Below are 18469 nucleotides of genomic sequence, written 5' to 3' on the forward strand. Positions count from 1 at the left end.
CTGTGATGGGATGTCTGGGGTCAGTGATTCCGTCCCATGCCGTTCTGGATAGTTCCTTCTGCATTCAGATTATTCTGACCTCAGACCAGCCCTATCAACTGGCCGCTAAACCACTTTCAACAACCCCCAGACCCCCCCCCCCCCCCCCCTCCCCCACGGTTCACGCCCCCCATGCGTACGTGGTTACCTGTCTGTCTCTGTCTCTCAGAACAAGGGAAGAATTGGAAACAACATCCAAAACATAAGCAAAATGTGTTCTTGCAATGCTTCAATATATATATATATATATATATATATATATATATATACTGTATATTAGAGAGAGAGAGAGAGAGAGATGAGGGTTGGTGAGAGATGAGCTTTATCCTCAGGTGTGATTCAAAGCTGAACTCTGAGTCTGTAAATAACAGCACAGCTCTACTGTGTACACGGGAGTCAAGTGCTCTCAGCATAGATTGGAGAGGAGGAGAGTGTGTGTTTGTGTATGTGCGCAACTGCGCACGTGTATGCGCACGTGTGTGTGTGTGTGTGTCTGTGTGTGTGTGTGTGTGTGTGTGTGTGTGTGTGTGTGTGTGCGCGCGCACGCATGTCCAGTGAGACTTCAGTCTGCAGTACATCCACCTTCCAGGCATCTCTTAAAGCACATGAATCAATCGAGCGCCGAGAATTTGCCACTGCCGCAAACGTGTGGCTTTTGATTTCTCAGTCAGAAAAATCCAATATGTTTCAGCACACTGTCTATTGGATCCCAGTCTTTTTTATTGCTTCTGGCATTAAAGAGGTGTTTTTCTGATGACTGGGTTTGAGTGACACCTGGCACTCGCACGGTTATCCATTGCTGTGACAAATCGTTCTGGTGTTTGGCCTGAATGCCAGAGATATATATATATACAAATATATGTGTGTATATATATATATATATATATATGTGTCTATAATTTAGTTATTTAGCAGAGCAATTTACAGTAAGCATGCAAGAAGCAAGAACAACAAGTAATACAGTACATCAAATACATAGAAATAGTCATCAAGAATCATAAGCAAGCTAAGAACCTATCATCTGTCTAACAATAGAATATATATATATATATATATATATATATATATACACAATTTTCAGGAAATGAAGAAAACCATATTTTTAAAGCAAAGGAATATTGGTGGTATTGTGACTTTATTGTCAATTACAGTACTTGGGGGGGGGGGGGGGTGGTAGAGTGTGTTGCTTTAACTGACAGTTTGAGGCCCAATGGAATTACAGTAAGAGGTTTTGTCTGAAGCGCTTTTTAATACTTTTCATTGGTTCAATATTTTTTGTGGGGCGCTAGCCCTTCCTATGTCCAGCTTTGAGGGTGCGTGTAAACACAAACTTTGTCCTAACACAAGCATTAAATGCCATTGATAATGAATGGCCAGTTTTGAGTGTTTGTGTAAACAAACATTTTGTAAACACAAACATTGAAGACGAAGGTGAGGACGCAAATTCTAATTGGCCGGAATCACTTCACATGCGGGGGGGGTGATTTTATTTGAACCAACACACAGACGTAAAGGGTGTTCAATAGCATTGATTTATGGGGGGGAAAATCAAAAAGACAGGACAGCACCGTGTATACTACCACTATACATACATGCACAAATAAGCATACACATATTACTGCTCAGTATCTCTATTATAATATCTCCAAAATGCCACTAGCAACAGAATGGTGAATGCTCCAGGTCCATGCTCGCCCGCTATGCAGTGTACAGCATCTTAACAAGCCCATCTCTCCCTCTGTGCCGCTACATCCTGGGTGGGTGGAGGTGGTGCTCATCTGTGCTGGCGCATTCAGATGAACGTCCAGTCTTATTGTGTGTGACCTCCGTCTCTCTGGCTGTTTGCTGTCTCGGATAACATTTTGACATTCCAGTCTCCTCTCTCAGACACTCCGATGCCTTGGACCCCAGGGCGGATGGTGTGTGTGTGGGGGGGGGGCAATGATAAGGCTTCACTCACAATTAGCAGGCAGGAGCAGGGAGGCGAGAGGGGGAAATTGAACTGTCAGAGAGAGGAGAGGAGAGGAGGAGCGGCGGAGAGGGGCGGGTGGAGGGGGGAGACGGGGGGGGGGGGGGGGGGGGTGACCCCATCCCGCAAAATGGAGCCCGTCATAATTTGTTCATTTGGTGCCCATCAGGCTGTAGCTACTCTCAGTAGCGGCGCTCCGCTGACCTCCCTCCCTCTGTTTCACCCTTCCCCATCCCTCTCTCCTCCCCCTTCCATTTCTCATCTTTCTGTTCACCTTCCTGCTTACCTTGCCTTGTCGCTGCGTTGCGTGTGCCATGTTCCTACAGTGGTGCTATACCTGTAATTGTGGTGCTCCCTTATAGGCCTCAAGTCTTTTCATCCACGTTCACCCCAGCGTGAGCATCCCTATTTTGGGCATGTCATTATATAGTTCACAATTTCCCCAAACTGTCTAAAATGTTCAAAACATTAATAAGAATTGCGAAACATATAGCAGATTTACAAGCTCACAACGCGTCACAATGCAATTTTATGTATTTGCATTGCCCACGTATATATGGCGCTTATCACAATGATCAGATGGGAGCTCGGGAGAACCAACAGAACCTCGGCCCACTGGTGTTGTGCCTCTCTGGAGGACGTGATGGATGGTAATGTTAATGTTAAATAAGCAGAGAGGCTTTTAGTAGTGTGTATTTAAATGTCAACCGCTGATGGGCCTTAATGAGATAATACTGCTGAGAGCAATTAGCCTGCTATACACAGAGAGACCTACTCACTGTATAACACGCTCCTCCTGCGCATACGCATCGTGTACACACGCACACGACACGACACACACGCGCACACACACACACACACACACACACACACACGCGCGCACACACACACACACACACGCACGCACGCACACACGCGCACACACGCACACACACACACACACAAACACACACACTGCATGTTCAGCTGATTGTTAAGGCGGGGATGAAAAGAAAGGCTATGTTGAAAATGTAGCCAGTACATTAGAAGAAGAGATTACTTTAGCACTGTGTTTGGCTGTAAGTGCTCCATATTGTATGAGGTTTTTGTGTTGCCTCAGACTGGTCGAACACCTGGCAATGTTCCAATGCTTTAGATCAGTGGTTCCCAAACTTTTTCATGTCAAGGACCCCCAAATGGACACTAATTAGCCCGCGGACCCCCATTTGAAAAACACATGCCAAGGACCCCCCATAAGAGAAGAATGTTATGGCTCTAGCAGTGATTCTCAACCCAATTTAATTTCAAGGACCCCCAGTTTGACATCGATTTGTCTACGGACCCCCCATTTAATGGCATTTCTATCTCTAGGACCCCCAATTTATATTGTAAAACCAATGTTAAATGGACCCCATAAGGGTCCATTTGGTTCCAAACTATAATTTAGCTGGGGACCCCCTGGAACTCCCTCAAGGACCCCTGGGGGTCCCGACTCCCGAGACCCCACTTTGGGAACCACTGCTTTAGATTCCGCTTTTGGTGCCTTCCTGTTGCACCAGACTCTATCGTTGTTATGTTTTATGCATACAACATAAAATTCATAGTGTTAATCTAACTCTGAAAATGTTAAAATAGACCTGTAAGGCTTCAGTCAACACATTCAGAATTCAATGAACATTCTGTGTAGTTCGAATCTACCTCAGAGTTTCATATTGCGGGTTGAAGAGAGTTGAATGCCGCTTAATCCACTCTGGAAAAGAGCTTCTTCAAGTGTCTCCAGCCAACCTGGTCATCGACCAACAACAAAATGGCAATGACTTCAAGGCTTCATGGCAGGTGTAATTAATAGAATACAAGTCAAGTCTTACAAGTGATGCTCATGCTAGCATAGGGTCCTCCTCCTATACAGCATGTATATATAGTACAAGTGATGTCATTGTTGGAAAGGAAGCTAACCTTTTGCTACTAATAGCATTAAATTCAGGTCAGCCAGCCCTGTACTTTCAAGATCAAGGATGCAAATTTGCAAAAACAGTTTCATATAGATACAAGTTATTGGGGCTTTTACAAAAAAGTGTCTATTTTTTCTTTTTTTGTTTCCCCTGAAAGGATTTTAATGGGATGATTTCATCTCCTAATTGGCAAGCTGTAACCCCTTCATTTAGATCACATTGATGAGACATAAGTGTTAAAAGGATACATCATAATGGTACAGCTTTTGTCACTTTTATTCGAAACAAAGAATACATACAATAATAATATTTGCTTATACAATGTTCATTTTAAGCTGGCAGTGCTACTCATTTTGCGACTGTCTTTTTATCAGTTTCTTATACGCACACATGCGTGCGCGTGCGCACACACACACACACACACACACACACACACACACACTCAATGACAACATTGAGCGCGCAAGACAATGTGTGGTTTATGATATGTCAGCAAAAGTGTGTGTGTGTGTGTGTGTGTGTGTGTGTGTGTGTGTGTGTGTGTGTGTGACAGAGAGGATACAGGTGTTGTTAGCAAGCTCTGAAGGTGACTGCTGGTCTCATCCATCACACAGGCTTTCCTCCGGCTGATCCCTAATGGAGCCCCTCAATCAGAGCCGCTCACTGTCAGTCGCACTGCAACAAAATGAGAAATCAGGCAACTGGTAGCTCGGCCAAGGTCTGGAGTCATATAAAAGGGGACAAAGTGATAAAGACCAACTCATGTCCAGCCTGTTGATTAGTATTGAGTGATCTGGTCCCTCTGGCTGGTCGTGACAGAGAGAAACTGTCACGCTGGACAAAACAACTTCTCGCAGTTCACTGTCATTTACTTGTACACAGGGAAACTCCTCAGTGTTAATTTAACTCTGAGAGTGTGCAAATGGTTGGGCAGTCTCAGAGTTACAAATGGCCTATATTAACAGAGGATTTCACTGTGTTACATTTACAGGGACACTGTCCCTGTATCTCTGTGATGTGATGAATTGGCGATGCCCAGTGTGCAGTTTACTAAGTGAAGCCAGACACTTAAAAAAAAAAGGACACACACGCAGCGTCTCAAATTAACTTTATTTTTGATAAATGAATCTAATTTGATAAAGAGCTAGGAACCAAGTGTGCCAGATGTTTTGATTTCACTCCCAATAATTTACAACCATGCTGTAAATGGGCTGATCCATTATTGCAGCAGTCTTAACTCCTTTCTTGTACTTCTTTAAAAAGAAAAAGAAAAAAAAGCGGAGCCAGACTAATGCAGTTATGTAGTGTTAACACACTTCTCCTCACCATTACAATTACAATTCATGAAGGGAGGACCGACTCAGGGTGTTTGCCATATTCGTCTTTGCCCTTGGGCTCCTTCATTCATTAAAGGCTGGTACTGTACTCCCTCTGTGCTGATTTGATTTGAGAAGCTAATATGTAAAAAGCCTCTACCTGCTTCCTGTCTACACTCACTCACTCATTCTCTCAGCTTTAGAAAGCCTTTATTTATTGAAGAGGCCTCTGTTTGGTTTCGGGGCGGGACTAAATTGTATGCCACATTTTCCTCATTGAACTTGAATTATAGGAGCGAAGACATGTTCCTTGAATAGATTTGTCAGACAGCATGCCTTAAACACGCACGCACTCACGCACACACGCGCACGCATACACACACACACACACACACACACACACACACACACACACACACACACACAATGGTGTAGCAGACTTACTACACAGTAAAATACAGAGTTCATTCAAATATGCACAAAGAGTAACATAATCATCATACTATTCAACTTTCTTACCCAGTTCTTTGATTTATAGCTTTGTAGCGGCTCTCAACTTTACTAGTATTGATTGATTGATTGAATACTATATTGGACAGAAATGTACAGTCAGACTCTACATTACATAGAATAGCACCAAAATAGTCCTTGCGTTCTTGTTTCCATTCAGGTCCTATGCATTCAATTCAGAAACATGACGTGAAAAATAACAGCAAAATTCAATATCATTACAAAAAGTTAAACACGAGAATGTACAGAGTGAAAGAAAAAAAAGAAGGGTGTTGTAAAGAGGAGTGATCACCTTGTCTGTGTCCATCCGTCCGTGTACGGCTAATCTCCAGCACCGTTGGCCACATACTTAGCCAAAGTTGGCAGGAGACAGGAGTGGCCCGTTTTGCATGGATGAAATTCAACCCCACATTTTTCAAATCTGACTCATGGTGGTGCTATAACAGGCCGATATGCAGCATGGAACCTTGTACACACACCCCATAGAGGCAGAGGGAAAACCTCTGCCCTGCATTTTTTGTTCACATCTGCCTTTTATATAGCACCAACAGGAGATCAAGATTGACTATTAGTACCTGGCCTGGCAGAGACATGTGCAAGCACATTTTTCTATTTCTCTCTGGCCACTTTTCCACCAAAATAACTTTGGATCTTGTATGTAACCTAGATAGATACCATACCCTGATGGAAAATGCTGTTTTACCCTTTTTATTTATTTATTTATTTATTTATTTATTTATTTATTTATTTATTTATTTATTTATTTATTTATTTATTTATTTATTTATTTAATTATTATTATTATTATTATTATTATTTTCTTCTTACTATGTTCATTAGTACTTTCAATACTAGTTTACTAATTACTTTTACTGTCTTGTACTGTCAGTCTTTGTTTTATTTGTCTTGTTCTGACCTTGATTGGGGGGGGAGGGGGGATATTTACATGTCGGATACAACAAAATGTACACATTATGTTTATTCATTGCTGCATCAAAAAAAAACAATAATAATAACTTTGGTTCTAGAACTGGTTCCATTCCACCCGTTTCGAATCACGTTTAATCAGAGCATTCAATGCTCAAGTAGACGCATCTACTGACCTACCATCTCAGTAGGCTGCATTCTGTGCGGTTGATCACAGCAGGGACGACGCGCATTGTCAACTGACTACGTGGCCGGTTAAAACTGATATGAGGTATGGGGACTTACGTGGCCCGTTAAAATGAGGTTAGGGGCCAGTTAAGACTGAGGTTAGGGTTACCGTTAGATTTAGTGTTAGGGTTTGTAATGTCGGACAACACGCGTCGTCGCTGTCTACTAGTAGTTGTGATCAGAGCAGAATGCAGCCTACTGAATTTCTCCAAAACGTCACAATATAACGTTTGGCACTGGAGACGGTTGCGTTAGGTCTACTGGAGCATTGAATGCTCTGATTAAACCTGATTTTGTCCCTTTCAATGCATTCATGGCATTCGAATCCGCTATCCATTCTTGGAACCTTGGTGCTTTCCCAGAACCGGCGGCCATTTTTTGCTTCCAGTTCCGATTCCGAACCAACTTTTAGGGTTCTGAACTAATTCATTTTCAGTGGAAACACTTTGAACTGGTTCAATATTAGGCAGGAAAACAGACCGGTTCAACCCTCGTGGGAAAGGTGCCTCTGAAACCATAAGGGCTTCAGTTACCACACTTGACAAATAGGTTCACAGTCCAGTCACCTATTGCATGTTGCTTGGCCTCTAACAATGTCTCCCAGCGGATTCCTTGGGTCTCAATGGCATCGGTGTGATCGAGGCAACCACACTCGCAATTTCCCCAAATTGCACCTTTAGAGTTTTATATTATTATTATTACTAGACCGGTGCCCGGCTGTAGAGCACCGAGTCGGTAACAAATCTAACAGTGGAAGTTGGAGATCCATGCCCCACCCAGCTATATGCAATACCTGTTGTACCCGGCGTGTCAGAGTACCCGTTCAACCCATCTGTCTGTGTCCCTTTTAGGCCCATATATGGAGATTTCTGTATCCGTCTTTCTGTGTCCCTTTATTCCTATATATGGAGTTTTGTCAGGCATGCCCAAATATGAAGCGTTGTGATCTCAGAACAGGCCAGCTCCATATATGGAGATTGTAGTGTTGGCCCGATAAGCGGCTGGAAATGAGCACAGAGTCAGGAGGTAAAATGCAGCCACACCGTGGTTTATTCCCAAAAGAAGGTTTACAGCATGGGGAATGGCATAACACACGCAGCAAACAAATAGGGCATGTTGGTGTGCAGCTCCACCATGCCCTCTCACTGAATCTAACACTGAGTGGGTGTGTGCTTCCTGGCAGCCTTTTATAGGCAGCTGAAACAATCAGTGCAGAGTGCAGACTCTACCATATTACCGGTCAAACATGCAACACTTCTGAACCCCACATAACCCACATCACATGAGCCTATAAATCTATATCACTACACCGGTAAGTAAATATCAATTATGCCCACTATTGCAAGATAAACCACATATCCCATTATCATTAGCAGCTCCAATGCATAACTCAAACACCCCCTGGCCATTTCACTGTGGTCCAGTCCAGACCAATATATGGTGCTCTGGTGCCTGCCTCCTGGGGACTCTTTTGCCCGAACACACTGGAACAGCAGTAAGTATTCAATTACCCATAACGCAGTCTCATACATATTGTACTTATTGCCCTGACACATATTGCATTCTTAACTGTATTGCACTTGCCCATCATGACCAAACATCCCTCTGTTTCCCCAGGTGATACAATGCTGAGTGGCCATCCTGCCGGATAGGAAACAACTCCCATGTTCATAATACTTTCAATAAACCAGTTTAACTCATGACTTTTCCTTTGTGTGCAAATACAACTGACTAAAGTACATATGCTGTGCAAATATAAATACTTCAATCAAACACTGGTACAATATGTGTGCAAAATAAGCATAAATGTGCCAAATATAAGTAACCGAGGACCACTTCGTTACAGAGATATAGGGGTGATCAGGTCCAGAGCCCGGGCAGAGGCCTTTTGTGGCGGTTCTGGATAACCGTGGGTCCGACCGACTCAACACACTGGGCACTGCACTCCCTGTGGGGGTGTGGAACGAGAGTGTCGAATTTGAAGTTGGTGGGGCGAACTGTTCTCGAGTTACGTGGCCTACAGACGTACGTATGTACGTACGTAACGCACACAGAGACTTGGTGCATTCATAGATAGAATTATTTGATTAGACCAGATTACTATTGTGAGACATCTACCGTAGACTGAAATCATTGTAATTTTTTCTTTTTTTTTAAACATTTTCGGGCCGGGTAGGGTGTAACGTGTGTTAATTAGTAAGGCCAGGCGGGGCCTCGGGCCGGATGCCGGGCGCGGCTGCGCCAATGACTTGTTGGCCGGCTCCATATAGATCTAGGGGATGTCGTGATGATCCAGTCTTCTCCATGTATGGCTATCCAGGGTTTGATGAGGTCAGTGTTGTGATCTTCATATATGGAGACGGCCATATATGGAGCGTGTCGGACTGAATGACAAGAAGGCGTGGCGGACTGACTGACAGGTTTTTGCAGGTAAACTGTGACCTGTGACCACTTAAACCCAAGGGTCTCTATACTTTGACAGCTCCTTTTCCCCCTCTAAACCAAATCTACAAGCTCACAGCGCATTGCATTGCAACACAAGCTTGTAGATCTGCTATTTTCCCTTTAAAAAAAGTATGCTAGCGTTCAAGTGGTTAAAGTGCATTCATCCAGCGCAGCCATAGTTCATTGAGACACCGAGGGCAGAAGGTTTATTATATAATCTCCCCTTCATTCTCTATCTGTTCCTTTAAATCAGCAGTCTCATTGGCTGCCAGCTAACTCACTCACGCCTACATTCAATCAAATGTTCTTTTAAGCAGTCACTACACTGTCCTCAGTCTTCATGCTACAGTAGCTGACTATCTCTGATGTTCAGATGTCAGCGTTCAAATGTCCTCCACCTCCCCGGCCTCCTCCCTGTGGCAATATTTCTGTAATGGGTGATTCTGTGATTATAAACGTGATGTATGGATTGTACTATATGTGGTATCTAGTTCTGTTATGGGTATCTCTGATTATAATGTGTTTCATGGATTGTATTATGATCATGTGATATGTTCAGTATCTATGTTGTATATGGATGCCTTGAAAGGTTATGTTGTTGATGTTATGTCTTTATGTTCTTCTCTGCTCTGGGAGCTGTGTCTCGGTACACAGATAATCTGAGATATCAAATGTGATATAATATCAGATGATATGATATCACAAGAGCAGAGCCACACCATACCATACTAAATGTAATAGCTATAAATGGTTAAATGGTCATTCTGAGCTGAAGTATTTCAATGAAGTATTATACACTATACAGCATCGACAAGCGGGATGTTATTGTCAATGGAATGTTTATTTTCTCTGTGATGCAATGCCAGCTCATAACCAGTTCAGCCTTCCTTTGTCCTTTACGAGTTTACGCGGACAAATGCTTGCCTGCTGATGTAAGTAGCGATATTAATATTGGTGATGGTATTGATTCAGAGGCAAGCCAGCACTCATTCACACACACACACACAGTAGTGTGGTGTGGTGTGGTGGTGGGCCTACCAATCACCATACGTCACTGTCTGACTGGGAACACCAGGGGTGGTGTCAGCGGACATCAGAAATGAATCAGAGACTAACACTGGAAAATGAAATTGTAGAAGTGTTCAAATGGACCCGAAAGGAACCATTTAAATGAACACATGCGGTTAAACACAGACAGTTAGATGAACACTCAAGATTTTACTGTGGTCTATGCTTCTGCACAAACAGCTGCTGCTCCAAATAATTTAATGCACTATGCTTAACTTCTATGCTACCGGCGCTAACACTTTGTACAGTTCTGACATTACGCATATTGTATAGCTGCATCGTGGTTTTAATTAAAGGAATAATATTGTTCTGGTTTTTAAGCTTGTCTCCATTTTTAATCTGTAGGAGTAATGCTAAATCTGTCAACGTGCTCTGTATCGCCGGCTTAGGCAATGAATGGAATACACCTAGATTGTTGATGACATACAGACATAAAAAAAAAACTACTATTCTCCGTTCTGCCACTAGGGTGAAATGGCATGGAGATTGCATTGGCACTGCTCAAGAACCAAACCTCGCAGTGAATTCTGGGCATTGTAGGATCAAAATGTAAGTCAGAACTGGTTCAAAGAATTTGTATTTTGCATGTAATGATTTATTTAGTTTTTTTTTAATCGATCAGCACAAATTGACTAAACAGCTACTTGAATTAACGGTTGTGTATTGCTTAAAATGTTGCTGTAATTCACAATTTGTGTGTGTGTGTGTGTGTGTGTGTGTGGTGGGGTGTGTAACAGTGATAACAGTGATTTGTCTTTGCATGTGGTATTGATGACCACCTGTCTGTCTGTAGTTGGTGAAGCCTGCTGGGGTCTCTCTCTTTCCTCCTACCCTCCACCCTCCCTCTCTCTCCCTCTCTCTGAAGCTAATGAAGGGTCCTCGGTTACAGTCCATGATTATCATACAGATAGGATCATATCCCATTGATTTTATGCAGATGATCACCTTTCTGTGTATGCAGGGCTGATGGTGGTGGTAATTTACAGAAGAAAATCAATTACCTTCCTCGTCTGCAGGAGTAATTGTTTATTATTTTCCTATTAGACAAACAGTGTTGATCAATGTAATGGAAAGATTGCCCATGAATACTATCAACATAAATAGATTTGCCTTCGACTTAGCACTAGTTTTCCTTTAATGACCTGTACAATGTCAACCCAATGCCATATAGGCCAAGATTTAAGCATTGGCTATTATACATGTGATATAGATTTAGTGTGTGTGTGTGTGTGTGTGTGTGTGTGTGTGTGTGTGTGTCCATAGCATTGACCACATCAATTTATCCTCTGTTTATCTTATCCTCCTGGGGAGGTATGCCTATTCTTCAGCAAATACACTCATAATGGGAACGTATTTGTATTACATTTGAAATATTAAACGCGGTGCCCAGCACGCTGACGATGTTGTCTGACACTGCCGTTGTTTTCCAAGGAGCTGTTGATGCGAACCGTCAGCAGCTCCCCTGGCTTCTCCGCCTGTATCAGCGCCGATTGATCCAGACACAAACTAATCACTATTACTCACTGAAGTAATTGGCCCGGCCCACCTCACTGAAGTAATTGGCCCGGCCCACATCACAGAATAGCAAGCCATCGACTGGTCCAGGGGATCAATACCCCGATCAGAAGAGGTGGGCGCTGCAGCTGAGAGGAGGATGAGGGGGAGGTGGAGGTGTGGAGGAGGAGGAGGAGGAGGAGGAGGGGGGGCGGGGAGGAGGAGGAGGAGGGATGGGTACTGTAGAAAGGAGGCCGCTTTCGCAATGTGAAGGGATCAGTCAGAATAAAACAGCAACAGTTGGTATGTGTGTGTGTGTGCGTGCGTGTGCATGCGTGCGTATATATGTGCATGCATATATGTGTGTGTTGGTCTTGCCAGTTGGTTTATAATACCCCCTAGGAGTTGTATTTTCTCAGGAGCACTCATCTTCCTCTGACCAAGTCGGTCCAGCGGGGGCATGCGCTGCCGTTAGAGATTTGCACGCAATCAGCGGTTAGACATCGAGCGCTGCAGATATCGAATTCCACCCGCCCCTCCACCCCCCCACCCCCGCTCCTCAGTTGCAACTCATGGATTTACCCGTCCGGCCTCTTTTTGTCTGGAAGAGCAGGTGTGTCTTTCTAATATTTGTACACGCTCAGAGTTGCGTCGTGTATTCGCTGAAACCTCAGTCCTGTCCATTTCATTTCTCCCCCCTCCACCCCCCCCCCCCCCAACCCTCTCTCCTCTCATCCCGCCAGAGCCCATTTCTCTTTCATCCATGTCTGTCCTGCTTTTAAAAGGTTCCTGTTCGGCCAGTCAGAACGCTGAGCACAGTTCCGGAGCACTGGCCCTCCTTTCAACATTCTCATCTCAGCATATACTCCCCTGACACTCTACTCCTGTCTTGCTCCTGCACCTCCCTCTCTTTCCATCTACCCCCCCCCCCCACACACACACACACACACACACACACACACACAAACACACCTCACTTTTTCTTTTTCTCCTTCTCTCTCTTTCTGCCTCCTCTACCTCTCTCTGCCTTTCTTTCTCCGTCTGTGGTTGTTGATTGGGTGTCTGAGTGCTTGTGGCAGCTGTGTGTTGTGTGTAATAGAGCAGAGAGGCTAGTCTGAATACAGCGATGGGAGAATTTGTTTATGTGAGGGATGCATAGATGGAGACAGGTCTCCAGACGCCGCTGGCTCTCTCTCTCCCGCTGTCATCCCACATTCAGGCCCTGACAGGAGATCTGAGATGGCCAAATATGCCAGACGCTTCCCCCAAATCCCCAAGCTGTACCCCACAATCCAACCAATGTGTGTTTGTGTTTATTCAAATTTGACACAACGGTCCTCTGTGTGTGTGTGTGTGTGTGTGTGTGTGTGTGTGTGTGTGTGTGTGTGTGTGTGTGTGTGTTTATCTGCATAGCCCTGTATAGCATGCCTGATAAGATTCCCCTTGCTATTGGCTTGGTCTAAGGTCCATTACCACTGAGAGGCTCTGCCAGGCCCATTCCCTTCATGTCCCATCCAAGTGATCTCTCTCTCTCTCTCTCTCTCTCTCTCTCTCCCCCATGTTGGAGGGGTGTTAGAGCCTGTTCAGTCGAGCAGAGGATTTAGGTTCCACTGCCGCTCCCAGATGTGTGTCCGGCTCAAACACTTCATTTAGCCATTTCATTCCTGTCCCTTTGGTGTATATAGGCTGTGCGGGCACATTTTGTCTTTGAATGTTTGCAGCTGTTTGTCCAAGTTAGTCTTGTCACTTCAGCCCTGGCATCCTCACGGGAACTTTTGCCCTAGGTGTCACCGTGATGAGAGGCGATATGTTATTTAAATCAAGGGATTCAATCCAATAACCTCGGCCCTCTTTGCTGACATCGGGCCCCCATGGAACTTCTGCTCTGTCGCCTGCAGAGCGGAAAATCATTGAAACCAGGCATATTCCCCTAAATGAGCAAACAAGCAAGCACGTAAATGTTTTGGAATAATAATCTGAGAGTAGAGAGAGGCTATGAGCCCAACCAGTGACCGATGAATTGAGAGTGCTGAGTGACTTGACGTTAAAGGCCGCTGCTTCCATTAGAACTCGCACTCCCACCACCAACGCCTGCCTTCGCGGGGGTAAAAGCACAAAGGCTGAAAGCACAGCCCCTCGGCATGTTTGTGGCCTTTTAACTGCCTTCAGCAATCACATTAGATGGTCCTTAATTATCCGACACTTTTCCCATCCGCCATGCACGCCGGCTCCTCCGGCCCGAGCCGCGCAGACCGCCGCCGCACGCTCCCTCACCGCTCTGCCTCTCCTAAGTGTTCGTCTGCATGTAAATTAATCTTGATTCACTTTACCCTGTCCTGCTGAGTGCTACAAATTACCCCACAGCAACCAAACAGCACAAGTGAAAAAAGCCAAATCACTGCACTTGATAGGATGTAGCTTCCGTGCTTTATGCCAATACATTAGGGCCACATAATGAATGCTCTCTTGTGAAAGGCGGGGTGTAGATTTTTAATTCAGGCTGAATGGCGAATGTTTGTGCATTCGCCTCTCTCTCTCTGTTACCTATGTGTTTCTAGAAGCTTTAATGAGAGAGGCCTCCCTGGGTACACAGCAGCAGCAGCAGCAGGCGTATAGGCTACGTTCGCCTCAGACGTCAGCATCCATCACTCAATTTACAGGAGCTTGACAAAATTAGCCACCTTTGTGCAACGGCCGCTTTAATTGGCTGAGGAAGAAAAACAGGCTTTTGACACAAACATGGACAAGGCATTCACTTAATACCACGGCACTTGTCTCTCCGGCAGATGTTAATGAGAGAGCGGTCTCTGCTTTTATTCAGCGGAAAGGAAACAGCTCCGGCTTGAGTGCTTCATTTCTGCCCTGGCCACCCTCCACAAATCTCCCTGCTGTCTTTTATTGCTTTTAAACCGCAATTTTATGTTCTTTCTTCGCTGATGGATGTTAAATCACCATCCTTTCCTGTCTGGTGAGAATCTGTCCCTTAAGAACTGGATGCCTATAGGTAGCAGAAAAAGAAAGAAAAACAACTTTAATCGGCTGTGTTTGATCCCGCCATATTGGTCTTAGTCTTACTACAAATATTTCATTGCATATATAAAAATAACCTTGACTATTGACAAAGCAAGGACGGCCTCTCTCTGTGTGTGTGTGTGTGTGTGTGTGTGTGTGTGTGTGTGTGTGTAAATCAATGGCAGTGAATGGGAGGATCCCGTCTACAAACCCTCATCTTTCATGTTGAATAACCGATAGCATAAACAGCCCCTGCTCATCAATCTCACCTGTGTTCCCAATACTGAGATGGGAGGCAGCCATATTTCCCTTTCTGTGTACAGACCTGATGACATTTACAGAATTGCCCTGTGTGTGTATGTGTGTGCACATGCAGGTATGCGTGTGTGTGTGTGTGTGTGTGTGTGTGTGTGTGTGTGTGTGTGTGTGTGTGTGTGTGAGTGTGAGAGTGAGAGTGCGCACGCGTGCGCGCGTGTGTGTGCCTACAGTACCTTTGTTTGATTTTGTGTATGTGTTTTATTGCTGTTGCTCGCCCATGGTTTTGCAAATGTGTATCTTTCTTCCTGTTGGAATGTATTAGTGTATATAAAGTCTTTAAGATTTTGGAAAGTTTGACTTCCTTGTTCCTTCCTATTTGCCCTGTTCCCTTGTTGTTGCCTCTTTGAAGTCATGTGGTTCCCACACCTTTTCAGCTGAGCACCAAAAGACAGTTTTTGTTATAAATTATAAATGAATAACAATATGCTCCTTTTATAATCGCTCACAAGCTTCTTTTAAAAATAGTTTTTAATGGATTTTGTTTTATTTTTTACTTTACAGAAATTCTTCAGAAAAATGGATCCCAAATTCCCAACTCCCAACCCAACGTTTGGGAAACACTATAATGTAGTTTCATGTTCAGCGATGCTCTGCAGTTCCCCTACCCACCACAGAGGGGCAGCACAACGGTTTGTAGCTGCCCTGGGCCAGAAGGAGAGAAAATGAAATAAAACTGGGGATAAATCAGGAAAACCAGCACTCATGAAGAAGAGGTAAAGATTGAATTATGTTTAATGATGTCATTTGGAGAGGAGTGTGTTTTATTATAACAAATGATAGAAGTATGTTTTAATGAGAAGTCATAAAGTCTCATTCTCAGGGTTCACAATAGGCAGGATAGACTATGGTCATCCAGCATAGGACCAACAAAGTGTTATTTGGACTATCACCACAAAGCATGCACATTCTGGTGTGTGTGTGTGTGTGTGTGTGTGTGTGTGTGTGTGTGTGTGTGTGTGTGTGTGTGTGTGCGTGTGCGTGTGCGCGTGTGTGTGTGTGTTTAAGGCATGCTGTGAATGGTTGCGCACATGTGCACATGCATGTGCCTGTGCGTGCAACTTCCATAGTATGCACCTGCCTACTACAAGTGTGTTTGTTTGTGTGTGCGTGCGCGCGTGCGTGTGTGTGTGTCTGTGTGTGGGGGACAGGGGCTCAAGGTCATGGCAAGCATTGTACATCAGTAGCTCCAGGCAAGTGCGATAATCCCTGGATAAATAATAGATTGAGTATATAAATCTATTAACCAGCCCAACGTGGATAAAGACATTTACCCCTCTGAATGGGGGATTACCACAAAAGTGTGTGCATCAGTGTTTGTCCTGATGTGGAGTAGCCTGTAGCAGATAGACCCTCGTGGCCTTGTGGGTCCATTTGGGTCAATTATCTTACTCTCAGAGTCAAAGTTACACTGAGGATTTAACACGGTGTGCTCCAGTGTAGCCATGACATCAAGTATTAGCCCTTTCCCCTCCACCCCAAATTCATTTGCCAGCCGTATACCTTCTTAAGCTGGATTTATACTTGAATTTACAAGCTCACAACCTAAAGAGCTGCTATACTGTACATTGTGCGGATTGTAAGAGAGCGGCTATTTTGTACACGGCATCGCGTGCAACAAAGTATATCAAGCCCTTTAATATTACTTGCCGTGGCAGCAACATTTTGCACTAATTTCCCAACAAAACAGAAATGAGATTTTGATTAAAAGGGTGTTTTTATTGAAATGTTTTCAGAATAATTGTGCTCAATGAAGTGTTCTCCAGCCAACTGTTCCACGCTGAACTACGACCAAACAAAGTTCTCAGCAGCAGGAAAACAAAGAGTGCCACAACAATTAGACGCTAACAATTAAATATCATTATGTCCTAATTAATCCTCACACAATTCATTAAATACTAATTCCATATCAAAATAGGGAGAGAAGAATAACATCAATATGCCGCCTTATAATTACCGCGTGATTGACAGACTGCCGAAATAGAGAGTTTTCTATTTACAACATTGTCATTGTGTTTGTGTCTGTGAGTGTCTGTGTGTGTGTGTGTGTGTGTGTGTGTGTGTGTGTGTGTGTGTGTGTGTGTGTGTGTGTGTGTGTGTGTGTGTGTGTGTGTGTGTGTGTGTGTGTGTGTGTGTGTGTGTGTGCGTGCGTGTGTGTATGTGTGTCAAGTGGGAGGATTGCCTTTAAGTGTGTAAAGATAAACTCCCCTCTGTCTGTTGATGGTAATTAGAGTTGTTCCCAGTGGGTTTACTGGGACGGCCAGGTTAGAGGGGCATGATCTGTGCTAATTGTTCTACATGAGAGCCTGTTTGGACTCCTGATAAGCACTGCGGGGGCCTCAGTGTGTGTGTGTGTCTGTGTGTGTGTGTGTGTGTGTGTGTGTGTGTGTGTGTGTGTGTGTGTGTGTGTGTGTGTGTGTGCGCGAGTGCGCGCACACACGTTGTTGGAGAGGCTCCGGTCTGAAGCTGAATGGAGCCATATGACCATGGGTCACACCCTGAGTGCCGTTGCTAGGATACAGCATCTGAAGCATCGTGGAGGGGTGGGACCGACGTACTCCATCTTCCTACACCTAACCCCCCCCCCCCCCCCCCCCCCCTCCTGCGTCCTCCCCTCTGCCCCTGCCCCATGGGGCTTGCTTGAATGGGCCAGGCTGACAGGGACTGAATGGTTTTTGGGGGTGACAGGGGGGCGGTGTCCTATTTGTCCCTAAATGCTTCTCTATAGACCCCTGATAATAGACTGACTGCGTGTTCCTCATCCCCACCCCGACCAGCCCCACCACACCACCCAGCCAGCACAAGTACCACCTTCACACACTCTGTCTCTGTCTCCTTGTCTCATTGTCCACCCTCCCCCCTCCCCCTCACTGTCTCGCTTTCCTCCCTATCATGTCTCCTTCTCTTCCTATCTCTCTTTCTGTCTCTCTTTCCCCCCCTCCTCTCTCTCTCTCCCTCTCTCTCTCTCTTCCTCTCTCTCTCTGTCTCCTCCCCCTGTTCCCCTTTTGTGTAATGATCTCTGCTGCCTTATACTTTATCCACTTGAACCCTAGCGTCCCTATTCTGTGGGGTACATTCACTGAAAATTGCCACAATGGGTCATAACGCGTTGCAACAACACGTCGCAACTGTATATACATCACAACAACACGTCGCAAACGCAATGCGTTGTGAGCTTTTAGAGCGATTTTGTGGACTGGTCCTGCATGCAGCAT

The sequence above is a fragment of the Protomyctophum parallelum genome (genome assembly GCF_964188405.1).
Source record: "Protomyctophum parallelum genome assembly, chromosome: 15".
NCBI lineage: Eukaryota > Metazoa > Chordata > Actinopteri > Myctophiformes > Myctophidae > Protomyctophum > Protomyctophum parallelum.